The sequence below is a fragment of the Pseudorca crassidens genome, chromosome X (assembly GCF_039906515.1).
Source record: "Pseudorca crassidens isolate mPseCra1 chromosome X, mPseCra1.hap1, whole genome shotgun sequence".
NCBI classification, from domain to species: domain Eukaryota; kingdom Metazoa; phylum Chordata; class Mammalia; order Artiodactyla; family Delphinidae; genus Pseudorca; species Pseudorca crassidens.
In genome coordinates, this window is record NC_090317.1 from 114,674,655 (window position 1) to 114,701,462 (window position 26,808).

The 26,808-nt window shown below is 36.2% G+C and overlaps 1 long non-coding RNA gene across 1 annotated transcript in view; it reads left to right on the forward strand.

Annotated features, from left to right (window-relative positions):
* LOC137216278 (uncharacterized) overlaps positions 1-26,808 on the forward strand; it is a 428,489-nt gene that overhangs the window by 134,943 nt on the left and 266,738 nt on the right. Inside the window, exon 2 of the long non-coding RNA XR_010939676.1 lies at positions 21,205-21,387. This is a non-coding gene — a long non-coding RNA (uncharacterized lncRNA). The remainder of the gene's footprint in view (positions 1-21,204; positions 21,388-26,808) is intronic.

Here is a 26,808-nt window from a genome sequence, read left to right on the forward strand (position 1 = left end):
CATTCAACGTATTGTTTTAGATCTTTGCATGTGTCCTAGAAACTAGGGTCTTTGCCATTATTTAATTATTTCATTTTGTGGGTCAAAGAAGGGGAAAGCTCTGAGTCCTCCAGGATTGTCAAATTTATTTTAAAAAGGAATACTTGTAAGAAAACTAGGGAAGAATTTTTTTCTTCTCTTTTTCCCAGTCACATATTTCATAATAAATTTAAAATAAGGAGCAGTAATCATCTTTGCGTAATATTTTTATATACATATGTGCAGTTGGCCCTTCATATCAGCAGATATGGAGCGCTGACTGTACTATATCATTTTATATAAGGGACTTGAGCACCATGGATTTTGTTATCCACAGGAGTCCTGGAACCAATCCCCTGTGGATACCGATAGATGACCGTATAAGGAAACTAGTACCTCCTATTTCAAATCAGTTGCTTGAAAAAAACGTTCTTCTTTCCTAGAGCAGTTCAAGGATAACAGAGACAAACAGATGGAGATGTTTTAGAAGGGATTCAAGCACTGAGTGAATGGTTGGACTAGCTGATCTTTAAGACCATTTCCAAACCAAATATTCTGTGAATTTATGAAACCATATATGCAGCCTCTTAAAAAATGCTTCTTGGTTCCCTATTTAAAAAGTCCGCAGATGATTATCCTATCATGCTTCACAATGTTTCATGCCATGTTATATAGGGGAATGTTTAATTTAGTTTAATTAAGGGACCAGATTTTAAAAAATATATTGTACCTAAAACTATCAGAAAAACACTAGTGACTGGAATTTTTACTTATTAATATCTTTAGTACAAACAAAGATGGTATAAAGAGTTAGAGAAAGATCAGACATATGTGCTGAGGGAGAAAAAGGAGTCATGCTAAACAAGGACCTCTACCTAGTCTAGTGTTAGAGTGACACTAGGGAAGGGTTATGATAGGGAGACCATAGGTTATAAAATCATGCTACCTGACTCAAATCTAAATATCAAAATTGGATACTGCGTTATAATGAATAATGCTGGCAAGACCTTATTTAATCAACGTGATGTTATCAAACACCATTTTTCATATAGCTATACTTCACTTATCCAGACAGTTAATAAAAGTCCAGTAATTGGCATGTTTGTTGTTTAAATATCATCTGAGTAACAGGTCTTGGCCTTGCTGGGCTGCAGCAAAGCCAAGTGAATCATCCTTCTGACATTGAGCATCAAAAGTCTTTGTACTTGCCACTCATCTTGCAAGGTCTCAGGGGACAGACGTTTGGCAAACTCCATGAAATCTTAATAACAGCCTAAAGGAGAGACTGCAGATGAAAATGAACAGCCACTATCCCTTTAAACATGACTATATCACACAGCTACTATTCATAGCAACTGAAAGCCAAATAATGGTTCTGAACAGAACATGACTGGATGATTAAGGTCACCTTTGGCAGCCTTATAAGCAAGTTCATATCCTAATGGTCTCCTGAAATCCTTTTCCTATGACATAATTGTTGCAAGAGGTGACACTCTCATTGGCTCATAGGGCATTTTCCTCTTTTTGCCTTTTAGTCACATGTCTGAACTTTTTTGGGGGGTTTCCTCTTTTAAGTGGATCCAATTATCAGTGAAATGATTTAGTACAGTAACTGGTCTAGAGCTTGTTTGAAGCTATTCCCTTTTTACCAAGTTTTTACTGCTTATTATTGGCTATATATTTTGACTTACTATAGAAAATTCGAAAAATATAAGAAAGTAATCACCCAGAATCTCAAGATCTAATGAAACCAATATTATTTTCTTCTAATTCCTTTCAGAAACTTTCCCATGCATATATACATATAAAAGCTTTACTTCAAATAATTTTGTCTCGCTGTTGCATTTTTATGATGCGTTATTTCATATACAGAAAGAATATAATACACATGCAAGATATCCAAAGATGGTAATAGAAATATCCCTGAACTAGTGTGCTTGAGAAATGCAACATTTGAAGTTCTCTGTGGGCCCCCGTATGACGCTTTTCACTCCCTAGAACTTGCTGCAACAGGTGTGCAATAAAGAATATCAATATACAATGTTGGCTAGAAAACAATGAATCTGGTTCTCTTTGTTCAATCACAAATAAGAGTGAAAAATAGGGGCATTATCACTTAGGGTCAGCATAGGAAGTAGACGGCAGCTCTAAGGGGAGGATTGAGGAGAGCTTAATGAACGTACTACCTGCAAATGTGTGAGCGCGGTTAAAGGAAACTAACAAGGCACAATAAAGTACCCCAAGAGTAGCAACAGTAATGAGCCATTACCACCACTTGGCCTGAAGATACAGGGGGCAGGGAATGGTTCCTAGCACACAAGAGTGTTAGCGTTCAGGAGAGAAATGGAGCCCCTGTTAATTTTGTCAAACAAGGAAAGAGCCAGGAAAATAAAAACCTTCAACTCACATTCCTTGCTGATCTCCAGGAGGTACTTTCCATTGGTTGCGCCCAACTTAAAGTAGAGGCCCAGGAAACTCATTTGATGCAGTCCCTAAAAGTCTTTCCCCAGGTCATAAAGCAGTGGTGGGGAAAGTTGGAGAGTAGATCTACAAGTCCTCGGAAAGTAGACACATGGTGGTTAATTAATACATGCAAGTCATTTGATTTGTCTCGTCTCAGCTGGTATGTGTTTTTTTCTGATACAGACCGGAAGATGGTAATGAAAGATCTTAGAAGCAATGACTTTCAAATATTGCCTTGAAAAACATTTATTTGAATTTGTACAGGAGCTAAAGCCAGCTCTTAATGTAAATGCTTGGTCGTTTTGTTTCACTTGACACATACTATCTGAGATTATGTGTATGACAGAACATGACCACACTGGAATTAAAGCTCAAGCTTGGTTTTGTTTATGGTTTTGTTTTCTTGGTTTGTTTATTTTCAAACCTAAAGATAGCATCTCGAATTGCCCCTGTATAAAGGGCCCCAACCATGCAGTTGGATTGCGTGCATAGGAAAGTCTGTTCATCTATTTGCTAATGTTAGTGACAGAGGAGTAGTTTTTTTAACATATTTGTGTTTTTCTTTTCAATATCTGTGTCTGTGTTTATAGAAAAAGTAGTCTGGTTTTCCCAGATGCCAGTGGAAGCCTTTAACAGTCTTTCAAAATAGTTTTCTCTTGGACCTATTTTTTTCTCCAGGTATCTCTCCTTGCTAGAAAATGTATCTGCAGAGCTCCATGAAGGAAGGAACTCAAACTTTACCTGAAGGGGGAGGACTTAGAAAATCACTCATTTTAACTTCTTTCCTAAGATTGGGTTGCACTTTACACCATTCATAAAATGCTTGTCGAATTTTTCTTAATTTTAGCATGAATGATTAGCACAGCACTTGGCACATAGCAGACTTAACTAAATATTTGTTTCCTTCTTTACATCCTTTATTAACGTAGTCTGACATTTGACAGTTCTCCGTGGATGTCTGTACAGAGATTTTGCTCTGATGGGTTTTCTTCCTACTGAATTGATTGGAGGGTATTTTTCATAACTAAGATCTGGCTGGTGTGGTCAGGGATCTGGGATAGCAGGGTGACTGAGAACTGCATGTGCCATGTGCTCAGGACCAAAGCAGAGGCCAAATCCCAGTAACAGACACCAGTACAGCCAAGAAAGGAGAGAGGATCAAACCATCATGCGGACAAGAGAGATAAACTACAGTGTTCGGTTTATGGAGATTCTCATCAGAGGAGAGAAAGATTCATTCGAGAGACAAGTGTCTGAAAGCATAAATAAGAAGTCTGATGTAGGGAAAAAACAACTTTAAGGATGTGTAGCCTTTGGAGGGCTCTCTAAATTACCGTTCCCTGGCATTTTTTGTGTTCAGATCTTGTTTGCCTTAAAGGGGGTCGAATAGTGCAAAATTATCAGTATTTCTTTTTGATGTTTCATTGTAAGACTTCCAGAAAAGTGTCCATAAAATCCCTTCAGGAGATTGTGGGTGTGGGTGTGGGTGTGGGTGTGTGTGTGTCAGCGTTGGTGGGAAGATAGGTTCTTGAGGGAATGGGAGGGATGCTAAATTCCCGTCCTCACGGAAACTCTGCTAACAAGTGGTTGTCATGCAAGATTTTTTTTGAACAGAGGATTCCAAGATTTTAAAATATGTTTCAAAACTACCGGCCTATGCCAATTGATTCCTGAAGTATGAGATAAGAGCGGATGTCAGCAAACTACAGTCTACAGGCACAATTCAGCCTTCCACGTGTTTTTATACGATCTGTGCGCTCAGAAAGATTGTTACATTTTAAGTGGTTGAAAAAAACAGAAAAGACATTATAGCATGAACAATTATTTGAAATTTAAACTTCAGTGTTCATAAATAGAGTTTTATTAACAACACAGCCACACACATATTTGTTTATGTATTGTCTGTGGCTGCTTTTGTACTACAACAGCAGAGTTGAGTAGCTGGGACAGAGACTCTATGGACCGCAAAGCCTTACTCTCTGCCTCTTTACAGAAAGTTTGCCAACCCCTGGATTAGAGCTTTTCAACGATGTGAAAAAAAAGAGAACTACTGAGAAACTCCTTCATACACTTCGGTCTGACTTGTTATTTTCATCTTCTCAAGCATATGGATTTAGCCTTACCTCATGGAGAAGAAAGGATTAGGAATGAGATGGAAACAAATGTTTTAGTGTCTGCTACGAGCAAGGCACCAGACCCAACACTTGAAACTTCATAAACTTGAGTAATTTTCACAGCTACACTAAGAGATAGGTATCTCCATTGCCACATCATAGCTTAGGAAATGAGTTCAGAGCGGTTGTGTGACTTGCACGATATCATTCAGTGGATGAGGGTAGACAGGATATAAACTCCACCTTTTTTATTTCACTGTATAGGTGCTCCTAAGAGCCATATCTTCTCCATATTCTCATTATTCTTGTCAATTTCTAGGTTCTTGACCCCATCTAAGTTTTTGGAGCCTGAAGCTGTACCCAGTAGCCTAGTTAAGCACAGAATAAACAAGTGCTGTGTGCTGAGTTCAACACAAGAGTATCCAGTGATATAGGAGAACCTACCAATATCATCTCCATTCATTCCCCATACAGTTGTGGTTCAGCCGCATTAATAAAGATGAAATCTATTTATTAAGCTGAAAGAAAGATATGTTCCAGTTATTTTTCTTTGGAACCTGTCTTTAATTTTGCCACTTTGGGATCTACCATTTAAATCTTCCTTATTTTTTTATTTCTTGGACTTCTACTTTATTTCTTGGTGATAGTGTTCCTAGACATAATTTTTGAATTGGGTAAAATTTGTCTTCAACTTTCCCGACCTTGTATCCACTCAGTATTTCATTTCCTCTTCCTCCCTATCACCCAGTGGTGTGCTGGTAAATATTTAAGAACTGGCTCTCAGAGGAAAATGAGTCCTGATTTGTAGCATTTGCAGATTTTCATGGTATAAATACTCCCATGTTGTCCCATTTCAAACTATCAACGTAAGACCTTGCAAAATTTCTGAAAATTTATCAACTGGCTCTTATAAACTAGTATGAGCCAGCCCCGACATACCACGTACCTTATCCATTATTTAAGGATTTTATGTGGCTCACACATTCTGCCTACCCTCTCAGTCCACCTTTCCCGTGTCTGGTCTAATTCTGCTCTGCAGACACTCCATGCTCTTCCTTAGCAATTTAACTGCTGTACATCCATTTTTTTTCTTCTTCTTGACCCTGTCAAGTGACTGACAAACCAAGCTGAGAAACTGACACAAGATGAGACATTAATGAATGACAGATTCAGTGGGACAGTATATGTCTCAAAAGAACAGTTGTCAGAAAGAAAACAAATAATGGTTTAGAAATAGCAGTGGTGAATACAGATTTGAGCTAGGAGGTAGGAGGAACATCTGATGAAGAGGCTGAGATATAAGATAGTTTACCATGAAATAAGAGTTACCATAAGACACAGTAGGAAGGTTTAAGAGGAAGAAGAAATGTGGGGATATGGTCTTATGGTCAAGATAGGCTTATGTGGAGCAACATGGAAATAAGAGTTTGAAAGAACTTGAATGATCCAAGGGTTGTCCAACCTAGACAGTGACCAAGGATAACAAAGATGTGACCATTCCAAGTTGAGCTGATTTCAAGGCTTCCAAAACAATCAGGTGCGGTGTATTAGGAGTAGACTAGAAAGTGTGGGTTGTGTGCTCAGAATAAACTAGCAGTGAACTCAATTAATTTTGTTTCATGGGGAATCCTAACTCAGGGGAATAAGCCTGCCCTGGGATTTTTTTTTATTTCCAAGGATCTAAGTGAGGAATGGAATCAGCCTCCGTGGAAGAATTCAACTTTGGTGTGGAAAAACTCAGAAGTCTGGATTTATTACATGCTTCCTTGGAATAAGCTGCATGTCCCACAATTCTCACTTAGCGCCCTGGTCTCTGTGCATGGTGGCTGAATTGCTGGCTGTTCTCTATCATTAGATTCATTCCTTCCTTACTCTTGAAAGATTTGTTCCAGCATTTCCATGTTCTCATGTTCTCTGAGAGACAGCAGTGAGCAGTCTTGAAGCAGGATCTTTGTTCCCTGCTCAGGAATTGAACCTGAGTAGCCTGGATGAAAACCAGGAATCCTAGCTGCCAGTCCACCAGGGGTTAGAGGCTAGAAGCAAAGTTGCCCTGGCTCTTGCCCCCGTTTGAAAGCAAGGATGTTTCAAGGAGGCAAAAACTATGAAAACAGGTACACAGTTTATTATTATTAGCACAGCACAACATGTGGGAGAACACACAGAGAAGTAGTTTATTTAAGACAGAAGCAAGGCAGAAATACACACCCGTAGAGAAAGGGTGTTGTTGTCCTCCCTAATGAGGAGGGGTGTGCCAGCAAGGTGATTTAAATCACTTATATGGGGCTTCCCTGGTGGTGCAGTGGTTAAGAATCCGCCTGCCAATGCAGGGAACACGGGTTCGAGCCCTGGTCTGGGAAGGTCCCACATGCCGCAGAGCAACTAAGCCCATGCGCCACAACCACTGAGTCTGCGCTCTAGAGCCCGCGAGCCACAACTACTGAGCCCTCGTGCCGCAACTACTGAAGCCCATGCACCTAGAGCCCACGCTCTGCAGCAAGAGAAGCCACTGCAACGAGAAGCCCGTGCACTGCAATGAAGAGTAGCCCCCGCTCGCCACAAGAGAAGCCACTGCAATGAAAAGCCCACACACCACAACGAAGAGTAGCCCCCGCTCGCCGCAACTAGAGAAAGCCGACGTGCAGCAACGAAGACCCAATACAGCCAAAAATAAATGGATAGATAAATAAATTTATAAAAAATAAATCACTTATATGGGGCAGGTCTTCTGGGTCTTTGTTCTCCTCTGGCAAATTATCTCACTTCTTTTCCACGCCTGACCTGTCCAAGTCCCTCCCAATATGCATGCACATCGTTTTGCCAAGATGGATTCCAGTGCAAAGGCTAAAGAGAGTATTCCACACTTATTATGGGGTGACGCCCCCTCCCTTTTTGACCCCTGAGGAGCCTTCCTGTTCATGTGCAGTCGGGAGGTTTCCTTGACCTCAGGAGTGACAGGTGTGGTCCTCTTACCTCTTTACTCCAGCAGAGCTCAGCTCCTGCCATTAACTTTGTCTTTGGAGTGTCAGGGAAAACAAAGCTCCAATCTACTCCACTTGACACACTCCGACTGCTCTGCCCAGGGGCCCATCTACCTCCTACCTCACTCATTCTAGCTTCTCCTTCGGATAGCTCCCTCTTTGACTTTAAGATATTCATTATTGGGAAAACAAAGAATCTCCATTTGACTGTATTTCTCAAGCTAGCAATAGCCCTGTGTGTTCCTACCTTTCAGACTTCCAGCATCACAAGTAAGTTTTTAGGCTGCCTTTCTCTACTTCCTTTCCATTCATTCCCTTATTGCTCTTTGAAACTCTGCTTTGCTCCTTCAAAGAAACTTATTTCTCTGAAATCTTTTTAAAAGGCCTTATTATTGAGAAATCCAATAGCTTTACTTCTGTCAACTTTTACCAAGATTTTCTGCTGACTTTGGCATTGTTGACCATTTCCTCTTGCACACTCTTTTCTAATATTCATAAAAAAATTCTCCATCATTGTCCTCTTTTAGCCAATTCAGTGAAATATTTTAAATTATTCCACTTTCTCTTCTAACTTCCTAATAAGAATATTTCCAACTCTTGTTACACAACTTTCGTGCAAAGATTGAACTTTAACCTCTGAGTCCAAGTTTTTTTCCCTTTAGTTCCCTTCTAGCTTTTCTCTCAAATTATGTATCTAAATATTTATAGGAGAAAATAGACATGGTAGAAGCTGGCTAGACTTCTTATTTCGTAGGTTTGATTTTGGAACCATGTAAATATTCTGCATAATTATAAAGAATTGTTTTAAAAGGTAATACGTAAACATCAAAACAAAATGAAAGAAATGAATGTAATGGTGTTGGTGATAGTGTTTTTAGTGTCATCCTGAAACTGTCATGTATGTTGTGGGATAAAGCAAATTAATAATTATATTGATGTCATTGAGAACCCAGATACCTGTTACGTGAAAAAGGAGAAGCACACGTAAGTGCAATGAGGTTAAGTAAAAATCTTCAGTGCTGTGTCTGAATTAGAATTATCCCTGTGTGTGCAAGATCTATTTCATCTTAACAACAGCAAAAAACATTTCCTAGCTCTGCAACAAGAAAGGGTGTAGGAACAATGAAAAACCAATAACAAAGAGCACTTTATGTACCTAGATTATGATCTTAAAATGCTACTTCCTATTAAAGGAACCAGGGCTTCTGGGAGAAGTGCCTGATCCCTGGTTTGGGACAGGGAATGTAAAAGACAGTAAGGAACACATTTTCCAGGCAGAAAACAAGGACACTATCATCACTATTAGGGTCATATCAAAAAGAGCTAACCTGAAGCGTCTCCCACTGACCACCCAAAATGGGAAAATTTACAAGGGATTTAAATACATCAAATATGTTTAATACATGAATCCGCTTATTGGTCACCTTTGGAGTGTACTACAAATATAAGACATAATTTTAAAAGCTGTTATAAAGAAGAAGAATCAAGCATTTATTCTACCATTCCTCTATGAACTGTATTTCAGTGTAATCAAATAGATGATAAAGAAAAGTTACTCTTTATAGAAGATTTCTAGCTAATAAATAAAAGAGTGGTAAAATTAGAATATTATCAATTTGCAAAGTCTAATGAATTATTAGATTTAAAACAGATACAATCAGACCTTATGTGCTCCCTCATGGAAATTCACTATAGCACTTAGGAAATATTCTTAACCAAAAAAAAAAATCAAATCTGAGTCTAATGAAGCCTCTTGTTCACACTATTAATTTACATGAAATTCAGTGAAGAGAGGAACATGCTTAAAAATACTACAGGAATGCAGTCAGCAAAACTATGAAAAACTATACAGAACAGATGATCCAGTTTCTTCAAGAAATAAAGTGCAAGGGAAAAAAAAAGAGATGGAGAGGTAACCTGTAGATTAAATGAAATATATCAATCAATTGCAATGTGTGGACATTATTTGTATACTGATTGGCATAAACAAACTTCCAAAAAATTGGTGAGATAATTGGAGAAGTTTAATCATTGACTAAATATTTGATAATAATATGATAATATGGAATTATTATAGTTGGGGGCTTTTGGTGGACTAATAGCATTGAAGCTATGTTTTAAAAAGAGTACTTATCTTTTGGAAATATATACTGAAATACATAGAGATTACATGATATGATACCTTGGATTTGCTTCAATCTAATCTAGGAGAGAGGAAGTAGATTGGGTTTTAGATGAAATAAGATTAGTAATGAAGTGATAATTGTCACATCTAGTAATGGGCACATGGGGATTTATCATTCACTTTTCTCAATTTTGTATATGTTGGAGATTTTTTATATCAATAGTATAAAATTTTAAAAGAACTAAAATAATTTTAAAGTAGATTTAAATTATTAATTACTTAATAAAGCAGGGAACCTGAACGATAACCAGTTAGAAAATAGTGTAAGAGGAGATTCCATTTATAATAGGAAGTCAAAAAATTTTTTTAAACCTAAGCATAAACATAACAAGAAAGGGGCACAAAACCCTTATAGACTATAAAATATTCTTGAAAGACATAATAGAGCTGAGCATTTAGAAGGATATATCATCTTCATTGAAAGGAGAGCACAACATAATAAAGATATCAGCTTTTCCAAAGTTGATTTATGTCAGTTTTCCCTAAGTTGATCTATGAATCTAATGAAATCTAAATAAAATACAATTTTCTATAGTTAGACAAGTTAGTTATAAAGTTTATCTAGGAGAAATATCTGGGAAAGCCTTAAAAGTAAAAAAAAAAAGAAATGGATAGTGAAAAGTTTAAAACACATTACAACACCTAAATAATTAAAATGATGTGGTATTAGCACATGAGCGGATATAATAGAACAAAAAAGAAATCCAGAAACAGACCTAAACATATATGGAAATTTAGACTTTTAGAATAATGGATAACTTTTCAAATCATCTTTTTAATATATTACTGGGACCACTGAAAGTATGAAAATATAACATTGGCTCAGTTTGTCACACCATTTCAAATGGATCAGAGATTTAATGTACCAAATAAAACTATTCAAGTAGTATAAGAAGCCATAGATGGATACCTTATTAGCTGTGTTGTTTTATCCCTTTGTTTCATTTCTTGGAGTGGAGAGAATTTCCCATGGTAAATGCTTTGATGTGCCACCTAGATCCTCTTCAGGAATAAAGAGCTTATTACCCTAGTGTTGGGAGTCCTTTTGATCCACACTTGTTAGTCCCAAGGATTCTGTTATGGACTGAATGCTTGTGTTCCTTCTATGATTCATATGTTGAATCCCTAACCTCCAAGATTATGGTATTAGGAGATTGAGGCTCTGGGAAATACTTAGGCTTAAATGAGGTCTTAAAAGAGTGGAGCCCCATAATGGTATTAGTGTCATTGTAAGAAGAGGAACATAGACCAGAGCTGTGTCTCTGCATGCATACAAAGAGGTCATGTGAGTACAGAGAGATGGAAACCATCTGGAAGCCAGGTATAGGACTCTCACCAAGAACCAAGTCTGCTGGCACCTTGGTCTTGGATTTCTCAGCTTCCAGAACTGTGAGAAACAACAGTTTGTTATTTAAGCCACCCCTTCTATGGTATTTATTATAGCAGCCAGAGCTGACTAAGACAGATTCTTTAATAAAGTCCAGCACTGTAGTTTCCATCTCAGAGTCAGCTTCCTGGAAAACCAAACCTGTGACATTTCCGATGATTAAAAATACAGAAGCAATAAAAGGAAAGACTGATAATTTGATTAGAAAGATAGAGATATAGATATATAGATAAATATTTTATAAAGCTGTTGAACAGAAAAATAAAATACCACAAGCAAACTACAAACTGGGAAAAATATGTATAAATAATATCATAAATTATATCTCATATTTAAAGAGTTTCTAAAAATGGAGTGGAAAAATATCAACAGTGTGATTTTTTTTAAAAAGAGCAAAAGATATGAGCAATAGTTCACAGAAAACGAAACACAAATGACCCTTACCTTGTAAAAAGTTCTCAATTTCAATCATAGTAACAGAGATGTAATTAAAACTACACAAATACTGTTGCATAGTTTTCACTTTACTTTGATTTTTTTATAAAGCCCAACAAAAGTAGAGCCACAAGGAGAGTGGAATTGAAGAGAGCCCACACTATGAAAAAGAATCCTAGAGGTTTCTTCCCTGCAGGTATCCCTAGAGTAGTTCTCAGCACCCAGTAATAATAATAATAATAATACAATAATAATAATAATTTTAAAATTCCTAAATATTTTCAAGGATGTCTCTCACAAACCACATTTTTGTGCAGCTTGGTAGAGTAGCTATTAAGTCTTAAGTCTTATTAGGCAAAAATTAATTCTCTGTGAAGAAGGAATGCTTTTGGTCCTGGAATCCTTCTGATGTTACTTGGCAACCAGCTCTTAGATGAGGAACTGCGTGTTACAAAATCTACATAAATACATAGGATATGGAACAAACAATGCTATAAACTAGAGGAATACTATACAGGCAGTTATATCTCTGCAAGTATTCATCACATCTCTCCCCTGCTATGACCTAGGTGAGGAATCAGGGAATGCTGAACACCTTGAAAGATCAAGCTGAATTTAAGGATCGCTATAATTCTCACATTTCCACTTTATCCTGTTGAATTAAAACAAGTAGAATAATTTATTCATATCATTGATTGTAGCTGATTTCTTACTACAAATCTGTATTCAGAAAGAAATCTATTAAATTATAAATGGTTTTTTAAATGTTTTTAACTGTCATATGAAGTCAGACTTTTCTCAAATTTGCCTTTCTACTTTGGTATATCTTAGTTTCTTACCATAAACCTGTATTTGTTGATTTTATATGATTAGCGACTTATTTTCCCATAAATGACATACAGAATTTATGAATGAGGAGCTAGAAAATTTAACAAAAAAAAAAGATTGATCAATTTGGCTCTTAAAATCATATATAATAAGAGTACATCTTGTAGGCAGAATAAAACATTATGTTAGAGCAACCAAATTTTATTCTAAACTTTCCAGAGGTATTTAGAAAATTAGACGTCCTAAAGAAAAAGGTCATGTCATTTTTAAAATTTGAGATTATAGTTTATGTTTTATAAATACTTTCGATAATAAAATGGTTTATAGGCATTTTAAGAATGATTATAGGAAAACTAACTCTGAAAGCTGGGATGCTTCCCTGCTGTAACAGCAAAGAAGAATTCAAGGATATTACTTGGAATGGAAGTCTAATGAAGTTTTGTCTGAAATGTACATTGAAATGTTCAAAACATATCAATTAATTTGGTTTTTTAATCTAAAGCTTAGTTATCCTTGTGGAAAAGAAGCTCAAAACCACTGGTTTTCATTCCTGATCTACCCTTTTGATCGTCGTACTGGTATTCTAAGACACTGGCATCATCACGACAACCTCTGAGGATAAACACTACTCTAGGCATACTGTTTAGAGTGTTCACTTGAATGAAGCACGTATGCTATACTTTGCTTTCTGCTTTTCTATTTCAGAAAAGAACAAATCATAGAGAAAAGTCATACAGGCCTTAAAATTGTTAATACCCTATGAAACAAAATTTTCACTTCTAGGAATTGACCATGATAAAAAAAATTGGACGTGTGTATATATGTATATAATTATAACATATACTATAATAGTCATGCTTACATATTACCATAGCACCATTTATAATGCAAAAAAATGAAACAAACTAAATGTCCAATGAGAGGGGATTGTTAAATAATTTAGGATGACCCATATAATGGTATATAATGAAGTCATTGAGAAAAAAGGTATCAGTGTATATTTGGTGGTAAGAAAAGAGGTTGCTAATCAATGGGTATAAAGTTTCAGTTATGTAAGATGAATACATTCTAGAGACCTGCTGTATAACATAGTGCCTGTAGTTAACATTACTGTATTGTACACTTAAAATTTTGTCAGGAGGGCAGATCTCATGTTAAGTGATTTTACCACAGTAAAAAATTTTTAAAAAGATCACAGTCATGTGTAGTCTTAAAAAACAGGTTACAAGTAATACCTACAGAATAACACTATGCTTTTGTCTTTGTGTGTGTATGTATGTATGTGTGTGTGTAATATATATATATATATCGATACATATATCTGAATTCTTGAAGGCTATACAACAAAATGGTAAAGGTTGCTGTAAACCCCATAAGGACAGGAAATTTTGAATATATTTTGTTTACTGCTGAACCTGCAGTGCCTAAAACACTGCCTGGCACATAGAACGCATTCAGTAGGTATTTGCAGAATTAATGAAGAAATAAATAGCTATATCTAATCATTGAACTACAAATTATTTGTTTCTCCTTGTTTTCTAATTATGACATACTTTTGATTAATATTAATCTACAATAAAAGTTCCTCAATAAAAGTGTACTATTCATTATTCATATTTCATTTTGGTAAAAATGTCTTAGAGTTACTGTTTTTTTTTCAGGAGTCCCATAAGTGATTAAATATGTGTATGTGTGTATTTATATATATCTCAGACAAAATCATAACTATTCCAAAACGTGTATGTCACAAAGTTTTTGGAAACATTTACTTTCTGAAAGATATATTACATTCATGTTTATGCTGTTGATACTGTTGACATTTAAGTTTTTGGAATGAACATGTCTATTGGCAAATCACTGACTTTTTATTTTAAAAAGAAAGAAAAATCTTCGAGGCAAAAGTGTGTTTACTCTTGCTATTGTTAAGTAATTTAAATCAATACTCCTTACTTAACAACTTTCCCAAGGGCCTTGATTTTATGTGGCATCTCAGAGGCGTAGCATGCACCATTACTCTTTAAACATCTAGTTTGACTGTGCTTTTAATTTTGCAAACTTTACACAGAGACCCAGATCTGTGGACAGAGCAAATGAACTACAAATCCTATGCTTTCTACTTTGTCACTCTAACTGCTTGGTAAATTAGGTTCAGGTTTGGAAAGGGTAATGTCATTGCCAAAGTTCTTTAATCCTGAACTGTAACATAGGTGGAATGCAAATATTTTCAGTGCACAATAACAAGGTTTGTCTCCTTTATTTCTGAAGTTATGTCCATGTTAACAATGCTCTGTTCTAAAGAAGTTGTGAGACATTGTAAACCCTTCTGCCTATAACTGTCATTTAGAATTCTCCATCGAAGGGAGAGATGCCAGATTTTGGGTCCTCAGGTTTACTTGAATTTTCCAATAGCCAACACTATCATTGAACTTGGATTATTAAATATAAAGGGGAATTTTAAATATTAGCAAAGTCTATTTTAAATCCTCCTCAAACCCATGTATTTTAATAACTGAAGTGCCAAAAGCACTTTATTAACTGGGGGCATGGTTAAAGAATGCAATTCTGCAGTAAGGCTTCAGGATGTATGAGAGTTAGGGAGTTTTAAGACATGAACCATTTACTTTAATGCTCAGGTACAGACTTGGAAAGCAGACTCTCATCAAACTCTGAATTTAGAACTTACCAAGAAAGTAAATATGTAAATTCCTGGGTTCACTCATGCGAAGAAATTTCAAAAAATGATTCAGGAAACTACGATGAAAGAAAAATTAATGAATGAAAATTGTGTCTGATCACTGAAGCATGGATATAGAATGAAACCATGCATAGATTAGGTGCTCAAGAAAGAGACTCATGACTGTATAAAAATTCAGAGGAAATCCGTAAAGATTTAGGGATAGAGTGTTCCTCAGAGTAATATCATCTTTTTAAAGTTGGGTTTATTGAGGTATAATTTATATAGAGTAAAACTCATCCTTTTTTAGATAAACAGTTCAGTGAGTTTTGACAAACATATTCATTGTGTAACCACCACCACGTTCCAGGTATGGAATATTTTCATCACTCCTAAGAAGTTCTCTTATCTTCTTTTGTACTCAGTTCCCTCCTCCCACCTGCAGCCCGAGGCAACCACTGATCTGATTTCTGTCTTCATATCTTCACCTTTACCAAAATGTCATATAAATGGAATCATAGTTATATAACCTTTTGTGTTTTCACTTAGTAGAATGCTTTTGACATCCACCCATGTTGTTGCATGTATCAGTAGTTCATTCCTTTTTATTGCTATTATTCCGTTGCATGAATGTATCCATTCACTGACTGATAGACTTTTGAATTGTTTCCAGTATTTTGCGGTTATGAATAAAATTGTTGTAGACATTTGCATACAAATCTTTGTGTAGACACATATTTTCACTTTTCTGGGTAAATACCTAGTAGTAAGAAACTGCCAATCTGTTTTCTAAAGTAGTTGTACCATTTTGCATTCCTCTTAGCAAAGTATGAGAGTTCCTGTTGCTCCACATCTAGAAAATTCTAGTTGCTCCACATTTCCATCAGCACTTGGCATTGACAGGTTTTGTTGGGTTGTTTTGTTTTGTATGAATTTTAGCCATTCTAATAGGACTGTAATGGTATCACATTGTGCTTGTGTTTCTCATTTCCCTAAAGACTAATGTTGCATATGCTTATTTCTTATCCATATCTCTTCTTCCATGAAATGTTTATTCAAATTTTCGGACATTTTAAATCATTATTTGTTTTCTTATTATTGAGTTGAGAGAGTTCTTTATATATTCTGGATATGTCTTTTGTCAGATAGGTGTTTGCAAATATTTTCTCCCAATCTAATTCTTTCAGAGAATTAAGAAATGGCTTTCAAAGAACAGATATTTTTAATTTTATGATGTTCAATTGATTAATTTTGTTTTGTTATTTTTATATTTTATATAACAGGTCTTTGCCTAACTCAAAGGCAGAAAAATGTCTTCTATGTTTTCATGTGGAAGTTTCATACTGAAGTGTTACAAGTTAATTTTTGTATATTGTATGAGAAAAGAGCTGAGGTTCCTCTTTCTCTCTCTTTGCTTCCTTCTTCCTCCCTCCCTCCCTCTCCTCCTTCCTTCCTTCCTTCTTTCCTTTCTCTCTTTGTCTTACAGATGTCCAATTATTCCTACGCCATTCATCCATTTGTTGAAAATGCTATCACTTATCCATTGAATTACCTTTGCATCTTTGTCAAAAATCAATTTATCATATATGTGTAGGTCTATTTCTGTACTCTGTTTATTTGTTTGTCTAACATTACAACAATACTGCAAGTCTTAGCTACTGTAACTTGAGAGTAAATCTTGAAATCAGATAGCATAAATCATCCAACTTTTTTCCTCTTTTACAAAGTTGTTTGTGCTCTTCTGATTACTCGGTTTCTCCACACATCATTTTTAAATTGTAAAATTCATGTAATGTGTAGGCTATAGAAATTCACAGATTACTAAGAGCAATACAAACAATGGCAAATGTATTTGTGTGTACAAACTAAAATCCTTTGCAACCCAGTAAACCAATTAAAAGGGTATGGGAGAGGGGCTTCCCTGGTGGCGCAGTGGTTGAGAGTCCGCCTGACGATGCAGGGGACACGGGTTCGTGCCCCGGTCCGTGAAGATCCCACATGCCGCGGAGTGGCTGGGCTCGTGAGCCATGGCCGCTGAGCCTGCACGTCCGGAGCCTGTGCTCCACAACGGGAGAGGCCACAACAGTGAGAGGCCCACGTACCGCAAAAAAAAAAAAAAGGGGGGGGGTATAGGAGAGAAAATTTAGGGAGCTATAAATCAAAGAATATATGTACAGAAATGTAACAGAGAACCTCAGGGACCACAACTACCATCATGGATTCCAAATTGAATTGAAATATGTTTACTGGCAAATTAATCTCTTAACCTGCATTATATTTTGTTAAATATTTCTGAGAAATAGCTTTCTGTACAGTTTGGGGAAAAGGAATTTCCAGATGCATAGTCACTAACAATGTTGGATGTACTTTCCTCCCTATGTTGTCTTCTTGTTTCTATTTTTGTTTGTTTGTTTCTATTTTTAATGAAAGTACATGTACACATTCCAAAATATGTTTGAAATTTTCAAAGTATTAGATATTTTGTAACTTCTCATGATTTGTGAGCAATAGAATGGTCACTTGATGCTTGCTTGATAAAAGAATTGTCACTTTGTACTATGATCTAGATCATTGGCCAGCAAATCAGGACCCACGGGCCTAATTCTAGCCTGTGCCCGCTTTTGTAATTAAAGTTTTATTGGGATACAGCCATGCTAATTTGTTTATGTATTATCTTTGGCTGCTTTTGTGCCACAGGGGCAGAGCTGAGTAATTGCGATGGAGACCACATGGCCCACAGGGCCTAAAATATTTACTATCTGGCCCTTTACTGAAATGAATTTTTAGAGAAGCTTCAGGGTTAAGTAAGGGAAAGAAGATTGAAGAACTATTCTGGGAAAAAATAAGGGTGTCTGGGTATCGTTTACCTAGGACAGACATAAAGGATGGAAAAGTCTTTGGGGTCAAGTTCTAGAGAGTTTTGAACCCAAGATTAAGGAACACAATTCTATTATTAAGGCAATGAACACACACAAAGTTTCTGAGAGGAAAAGTAACATAATCAAATGTGTGGCTATAAAAGCAGTAACTTCTGAAATACGGACAAGGAAGTAAAAAATATGCTTTACCATTATCTGGATGCGTCATTACGGAGCCAGCAGGAATTTTAAAGATATTTTTGAGATGGAATTGACAGAATATAATGGCTCATTGGTTGTGAGGGTAGGAAAGGTGATGCTAATTTTGATGTTTGAGATTGGCAATCCCTTTAAGTGGAACTAGGGGCTTTTGGATATGCTGTTGAGTTGAGATACTTGTGAGAATTCTACATGAAAGTGTCCATTAGGTAGTTGGAAGTAGGAATGCAGAGCTCAGCCAAAATAATAGCTCTCCTATTAGTACCTTGGTACCTCTGTCTTAGCCCTGCATTTTGCTAGCGATTGATGAAAGCCACAGTGATAAGTTTAGCGTTAATAACAAAATGAGAAGGTAATTTAAATGTGCAATACTGATTCAGATATGGCAACAGGTTGACCATTGGCAGGTTTGTTACAACTGCACTAAAATAGGGAGTGAAAGGGAACATTGCCTTACATGTAACATTTCAGCTCCTAATACTAATTATTCATTGTTCTGTTTTGAAGGAGATAAGCTCTAAATTCTTCATGGATAACAAGGTAAAGGCAAGTCATACATATATTCCTTAGATAACATAAAAGCCATATATGTGCTTTATTCCAGATTCAGTCAGAATTGCTGTCTTCCCTAGTAATGAACTGTAATTTTAAACTTTATCCTGTGGTTTGATTAAAGAGATATAAAGCTTCTATCCTCAGCTCATCAACTCTGTCTATTACTGATACTAAGAATTTCTGTATTATTTTTCTTGTAAAGACAATGAATTGTCCTTGACTGGTAGTTCTGTAAGGACCTTTTAGTCTAGTGATTTTTAGTAGCTAGCATAAATTCAGTGTCAAAAGTACAAAGGATTTTAAGCTCCATGTAATGTTATTGTTAAAGTTTTAATTTGCATCAGTTTAATTCTCTTGTCAGTTGTCACACCCTGTTAAAGATGTGCTTCATCATATGCTGAAGGAGAAAATTAAGTCTGAGGTACAAAACGATGTGACTTCTTGGGAAAGGCTATCCATGGGTCCAAATTCAGCCATTTTGAGCTCATTGAGCCTTAATTTTTCTCTCTCTTAGGAAGCCAGAATAACATTCCCTGGACATCAGAGATTTGTAAATGGTGTCAAAATTTTACAGTCCTCTTGAGAAAGCATAAATAACACTATTTTTATTTTTTATTTATTTTTATAAATTTATTTATTTATTTATGGCTGCGTTGGGTCTTCGTTGCTGCGTGCGGGCTTTCTCTAGTTGCGGTGAGTGGGGGCTACACTTCATTGCAGTGCGCAGGCTTCTCATTGTGGTGGCTTCTTTTGTTGTGGAGCACGGGCTCTAGGCACGCAGAGTTCAGTAGTTGTGGCACGTGGGCTCAGTAGTTGTGGCTCACGGGCTCTAGAGCGCAGGCTGAGTAGTTGTGGCGCACAGGCTTAGTTGCTCCGCGGCATGTGGGCCAGGGCTCGAACCCGTGTCCCCTGCATTGGCAGGCAGATTCTTAACCACTGCGCCACCAGGGAAGCCCTAAATAACACTATTTTTAATGATGAGATGTTTCTTTCTCTTCTTCTTGCTATTGTCCTTGTGGCGCAAGTTTCCATTATGTTCATTTGCATTAGCCTTTCCACCCTTACACAATAATCCCTTCAAACCTAAATCAGATAGGTCATGACACTCTTGAGATTCAATGGCTCTCACTTATCCCAGAGTCAGAGTACTTAAAAGGGCCTACAAGGCCCTACATGATCTAGATTTTCATTTCGTGTCTGACTCCATCATCTACTTTTCTCATCTTCTCTCATTCTAACATAGTTACACTGACTCAGTATCCTTTGAAAATACCTCTGAGCCTTTGCACTTGTTTCATCAAACTACCTAGAGCATTTTACTCCCAACTATTTATATTATTTACATGCATTGCTTCTCTTCCTTCCATACATTACTCAAATATCATCTTCTCCCTGACAGTTTTCTTGAACACACATAAAAAAATTGCACCTCCCTCTCCTCGGCACTTCCTGTTTCTCTTTGTTTCTTTGTTTTCCTTTTAAGCCCTTATCACTGTCTTACATAGTGTGTATTTTACCTATGTGTCTTTATATTATCTGCCTCTTCCCAATTCGAATGCAAGCTCCATGAAGACAGAGAGTTTTGTCTATCTTAACTTTTTTTTAAATTAATTAATTTATTTATTTATTTTTGGCTGATTTGGGTCTTTGTTGCTGCGCGCAGGCTTTCTCTAGTTTCGGCGAGCGGGGGCTACTCTTCGTTGTGGTGTGCAGGCTTCTCATTGCGGTGGTTTCTCTTGTTGTAGAACACGGGCTCTAGGCGTGTGGGCTTCAGTAGTTGAGGCTCACGGGCTCTAGAGCACAGGCTCAGTAGTTGTGGCGCAGGGGCTTAGTTGCTCTGCAGCATGTTGGATCTTCCCGGACCAGGGCTCAAACCCATGTCCCCTGCATTGGCAGGAGGATTCTTAACCACTGCACCACCAGGGAAGCCCCTATTTTAACTTCAAAATCCATATGACAAAACAGGGCGTAATACAAAGTTAGATCTCAATAAATATTTGCCAAATGAATAAATTAATTTGAATCTGGTGTGTCTGTTTTAGTGTATACAACTTTTTCTTTCCTCTGCCCTTTCTCCCTCTTTTATCCCTTCCTTTCTTCCCAAGTGGGGCTATAGAACAATAGGACCTATCTTTTGCCAAGGTTATAAGTTTCCCAGAAACTCTCAGAGATAAACCAAATGGAAAGACAACTGTGTTGATTATGCTGGAGGGAATATGGGAATGCCTATCCTGGCCTTGCAGGTGTCTGATTTTAGAAAGATGGAGGCTATGGGTTTTCTTAAATTAAGGTATTGTCTTTCTTTGTGGGAAGGGTGCATAAAAAGCCAAGCTACTACTTGTATACAAGGGGAAGGGTCTCATGACCTATCCATGTCTTGACCATTTTCTTCCCAATGCCTTGCACAAAGCCTGAAACTTATCAGGTAGTACTCAGAAAAACTGGTAAAAGAAAGAAGGCTAAGACTACTCATTCTTTGTATTCCCACAGACCTACCCATCCCGTAGGCAGGAGGTCTTCCTCACCTGAAACAAGCAGAATAGGAGTGGTTGGTGGCCATGTTCAAAGTCCATCCTTGACATTTACTTCCACAAGGCAAGTATTCAAGGTGTACAGCTTCCTGTGAGAACGTAAAATGGCAGCTCTCTGTGGAGGCCTACCGGGGTGCCAAAGGTAAGGAAGTAAAACAAGCTGTCTTTGAAGTTTTAACAATTCTTTGAATGTCAAGTATGGTGACCTCAGACGGTACGTAGAATGTAATGAGGTCTATCACCGTGGGAGCTAATTAGATATGCCAGGCCGTGTAACTTGTATTTCATAAACCAGAAACTTTTAGTGGGCCTTTTTACTTCCTTTGGGTGTTCCTTCCTTCTTTTCCACTACAGGTTGTTGCCCAAATATCTCTGGCCATTGCTAATTATCTGTTTGCCTCAGGCAAGACAGGATCTGACTGTCAGTCCAAGAGGAGCCTTGGGCAAAATAATTCACAACTATATTTAGCAGAAATTATTCTATCAGTTATCGCTGCAATAACACTTTGCATCATCACAGTTGCCTTGGTGCTTTTAAGATTTTTCATTGCTTGCAGCTGTTTGATCCCATCCTTCCCTTTGGATGTTGAACTGTTACCCTCTGTGAGTCCCATGGGTCTGTAATTATTCTTAGCTAGCCCAAGGAATCAATACTCCAATATTTTCCAAGATTATGTAATTAAAACTGTATTAGTCTGAATTAGGGAACATCTCATCTGCCCTCAACTTTTAGAAACGTATTGAATGACTGCATAAATATTTTATCCTTATTCATTCCAAAAAGAAGTGTAGGCACCTGACAAGGTGAATGCAGTATGACAACATAATATATTGAAAATAAGTGATGGAGATTTGAGATGGTAGACTATGGAATGTATCTTTGTCTCACATCCCTCTAGATTTCTTTCTAAAAGAATAGGGGGAAAAGTTATAGAAAAGTAATAAACCTGTAAGAGTGAAGAAAATGGGAGAGGAGGTCATGAAAAAAATGAGAGATTTCAAAAAATGACTTCATGAAGGTACGCCAATGGGACAGACTTTAAAAGGGTACTTATACAAGTTACCTAAGAAGGAATATGAATAATCAGAATAGTATTAAGATTCCGGAGCCATACTACATGCATCCTAGATGATGATGGAGCAGTTCTTTCAAAATTATAGGCCATGTTCCTATACTGAGAAAAACATAAATCAAATGTGAAGAAAGGATAAAAGCATCCAAGGATTCATAAATTTTATTTCCTATACACCTTTTCTAAAATGTGTCTCGAGGATGTACTGTGCCAAAAAAGAAAAAAAAAAATTTTAAGGATAAACCAATAAGGAGGAATGTATGGGAACTGGGACACTCTGGCTCCAACTCAAGAGAGTGCCGAAGTGACATCTCAACATGACAGCAGTTTGGTAGGCATGCAGAACAGCTGATGCAGTTTGGATCTAGTAGATAGAGACTCTAGGAGGAAAGTTTCCAGGTAGTAGGATAGGGGGTGGAAGAAATTGATAGGATAGAATGTATGATTGAGCACTTGGAAAAAAAGAAGGGGATGGTAAAGCTAAATCATGCAAGAAATAAGGAAAGGCCATTTGAGACTCCAGGGGGTGGGGCATGGACAGAAAACTATATAAAAAGTCATGGATGATCTAACTATGAAACAAACTAAATTGTACTACGATGTCCAGGAGTTAGAAAAATATAAGAAGACAATATCTTTTTGCCCTTGAGCCATTCCTTAAGCCATGGCTTAAGGATCATAGCATTGAGCTCAGGATGGAGGAAATGCAATCTCAAAATAGAACTTGGCCTGTACTGAAGGTATTTAAGCTGTCCTAAAAATGAAAATGCTATTTATTGATTTTGAGGTTTTACAATCATCCTATTAAAAAACTGTTGAAATTTTGACATTAGTTGCAAAGAATTTAAATGTTAACAACTTGGTAATATAAAACTAAGTATGTAATTTGAATTAGCTAGGATGTGAGTGGAAGATCATGGGATACATGGAAGAAAGGGTCAGTATGTTCATATCCTCAAAGAGAAAGATCAATAGATACTGATGGACATTAGCAGAATAGGGGATTGGATATTTTGTTTAATGTTACAAATGTAATTAATTAGAAAACTAAGCTTAATAAAAAATTTGGAGGAGGAAAGAGAAAGGGAAAAATTAGTAAACTAAATCCACATCTTACATAGGTAACAAAATATAAGTATATGTATACTATTTAGAGATATGGAGATTACCATCATAAATTCTGTGAGCAGAACCACTTAAAATAAGGTGTTTTGTGAAAATGGTAGTGTGGTAGAGAGGTAAGGAGTAAGGAACTATTGTTGCTGTACCTTTTCTGTTTCTTTGGTGTTTTACCACATACATATATATGTGTGTGTATATATATGTGTGTGTATATATATGTGTGTATATATATATCCTTTTTATTTATTTATTTTTAAATTTTATTGGAGTATAGTTGATTTACAATGTTGTGTTAGCTTCAGGCATACAGCACAGTGATTCAGTTATACATATGCATATATCCATTATTTTTCAGATTCTTTTCTCATATAGGTTATCACAGAATATTGAGTAGAGTTCCCTGTGCTATACAGTAGGTCCTTGTTGGTTATCTATTTTATGTATGGTAGTGTGTGTGTGTTCATCTCAAGTTCCTGATTTATCCCTCCCCACCACGTTTTCCCTTTGGTAACCGTAAGTTTGTTTTCAAAATCTGTGAGTCTGTTTCTCTTTTGTAAATAAGTTCATTTGTATCATTTTTTAAATTAGATTCCATATAGAAGTGATATCATGTGATATTTGTCTTTGTTGGACTGGCTTTGCTTAGCATGATTATCTCTAAGTCCATCCATGTTGCTGCAAATGGCATTATTTTGTTCTTTTTTATGGCATTGCTTCTAATGTTATGGCAGACTAAGTGTTCCGAGGGACTACAGAGTATTTAAATATGGGATAGAACACATAGTAGTGGACTTAAAGAAGGTAGAAGAGTATCCCAGGAAGCCCTCTAACCCAAAAAGAGGTTTGAAGTATGAGCTGGGAGTATGAAATGGAGGAAAGCTGGGAAAGAGAGAGGTCCTGAGTATGGATGACTGTAGAAGCACTTTCTGTATGGATACTATGAACTTTGGTCCAGAAGCAAGGTAGGGAAACTAAAGGTAGAATTGTACTAAACTGAAGCTTTAAAGCGGGGTAAAAGTGGATTCAGTTTGGTGGTAGCCATTTGCCATTAGCAACAAAAGCAAATCCTCTTTGGGGAAAATGTTCTTAATTGAGGCAGCACACTCACACAGTGGTATCAGGTGATGACCTCACAATCAAATAGCAGCAGAGAAAAGACAAGAAAAACTGCAATGAATAAAGGTTAGGAGAAACCACCACACATTAAGACTCCACACATTAAGACTATTGATATGTATTATCAATAATACATATCATTATTATTATTGATATGCAGATTGCAAGGCACATAATATAGAACCATTATGTTTGAAATGATTTTTTTTTAAAAAGGAAATGTTTGCCAACAATAAGAGGCCATGAGGAATAGACTGGGAAATTTTGTAAATGAAATTAGAACTTGTAGAAATAAAAAATTATAACTAATAGAATAAAAAGTGAATATATTCATCAAGTAGAATTCTATTAAGCTATGAAAATGCATGAACTACAGCCACATCACCAATTTGCCTTTCTTCATGCTATTATTTCTTCTGAGATTCTGACCAGGATGTGAATTTTCCAAGAGTGATGGAAAACGTGAATCCACAGATACGGAAAACACAATGAATCTCAAGCACAATAAATAAAACGGACTCATGCCCAGGCTCATTATAGAGAACCTGCAGAATTTCAAAGACAAAAGTATATTAAAAAGTATCCTCCTAAAAGTAGGAAAGATTGCCCACAAAAGCAAGACAGTGAAATTGGTAGCAGACTACTAAATAGCAAAATCAAAACCAGAAAGAGTGCTTAGAGAAAATAAATCACAACCTAGAATTGTGTACTCAGAAAACTATCTGGAAGGTGAAATGAAGATATTTGAAGATCAACATAAACTGTGATACCTTTACCACCAATGACTTTTCTAAAGGAACTTCTAAAGGATGTTCTTCAGGAAGAAGCAATATTATCACAGAAGGACAACCGGAGCAAATAAGAAGGTAAAAACAAATATAAACCCAAGAATAATCAATATAAAATAATAACAATAATCATAGTATTACAATACTGGAAGAAAAAACAGCATGTAATTTTGGATGGTTATATTCAAAGTTAAAATATTCCAGGGTCTTGATGTTGTTTGTTCAGGTTATAACATGGTTTAATTTAGTTATTGTTTAGTTAAATACATATGATAAAATTTCAAGGGTGAACATAAAAGAATAGAAATATAATTAACAAAACAGTAAAGACAAAAAGCACAATGGAGAAAAAACCTCAACCCAAAATTGAAAGAGAAGAATAGAAAGAATTTTTAAAAGCATGATAAATAGAAATTTTAAAGTAAGATAATATAAATAAGTCTCAATGTATATTGACTAAATATAAATGAACTAAACTTACCAGTGAAAAACAGATTATCATATTGGGGTAAAAATAGAAAAAAAATAAGCTGGCTCTGTGATTTTCCTAATAGGCAAACCAAAAGCATGTGATGCAGAAGGTAGAAAACCAAAGTATGAGAGAGAAATAGACTAAGTAAATACTGACTAAAAGGAAAAGATTTCTGGGATCATTGTACTAATTTCTGACCCTGAAGACTTTAAGACCTAAAACACTATTAGAAATAAAGAAGGTCACTACATAAAGTTGAAAAAAGTTCAGTTCACCAGGAAGATAACCTAATTCTAAACTTGCATGAACCTGATATATATGTCAAAACTGGTAAGGCAAAAAGTCGACACAGTTACACGGGGAAATTGATACATTCATCATTAAGAAACTTAGTGGAAAATTTTCACACACCTTTCTTGACAAAGTCAAGATTTTTAAACATCAGATATATTGAAAGGAAACTGGAAACAACCCAAATATCCCTTTAATAGTAAAATAGAGAAAAAAGTGTGATAAGATCATAAAATAGAATACAATACAGCTATGACAGCTCTGAAAATAAATGAGCTATAGCTACATCAACAGTATGTACAAATCTCACAAACATAATGATGAGCAAAAGAAAACAAGCATAAAATATACTGTATGATTCCATTATATAAAGTACAAAGACTGTAGTACAAGAAGTCAGTTTTTAAATTTAATCAAGTATTCGTCAGTTTGGGGTGAGCTTTCTCTTCTAGATATCAAAATTTATTTAAAGCTCTTAAAATTAAGACAACGTGGTAATGGATTGAATTAAAATAAATTGACCAATAAATTAGAATAGATGTCCAGGAAATGTGCATGCATATACAAAACTTTGATTGTATGACAGATGTGGTCTTGTTTATCACTGGGGCATAGAAGAGGACTCTTGGGTAAATGGTACTGGAAACAATTGTTTATCCATGTAGAAAATTTAAAGCAATTGGATATATCCTTAAATTGAA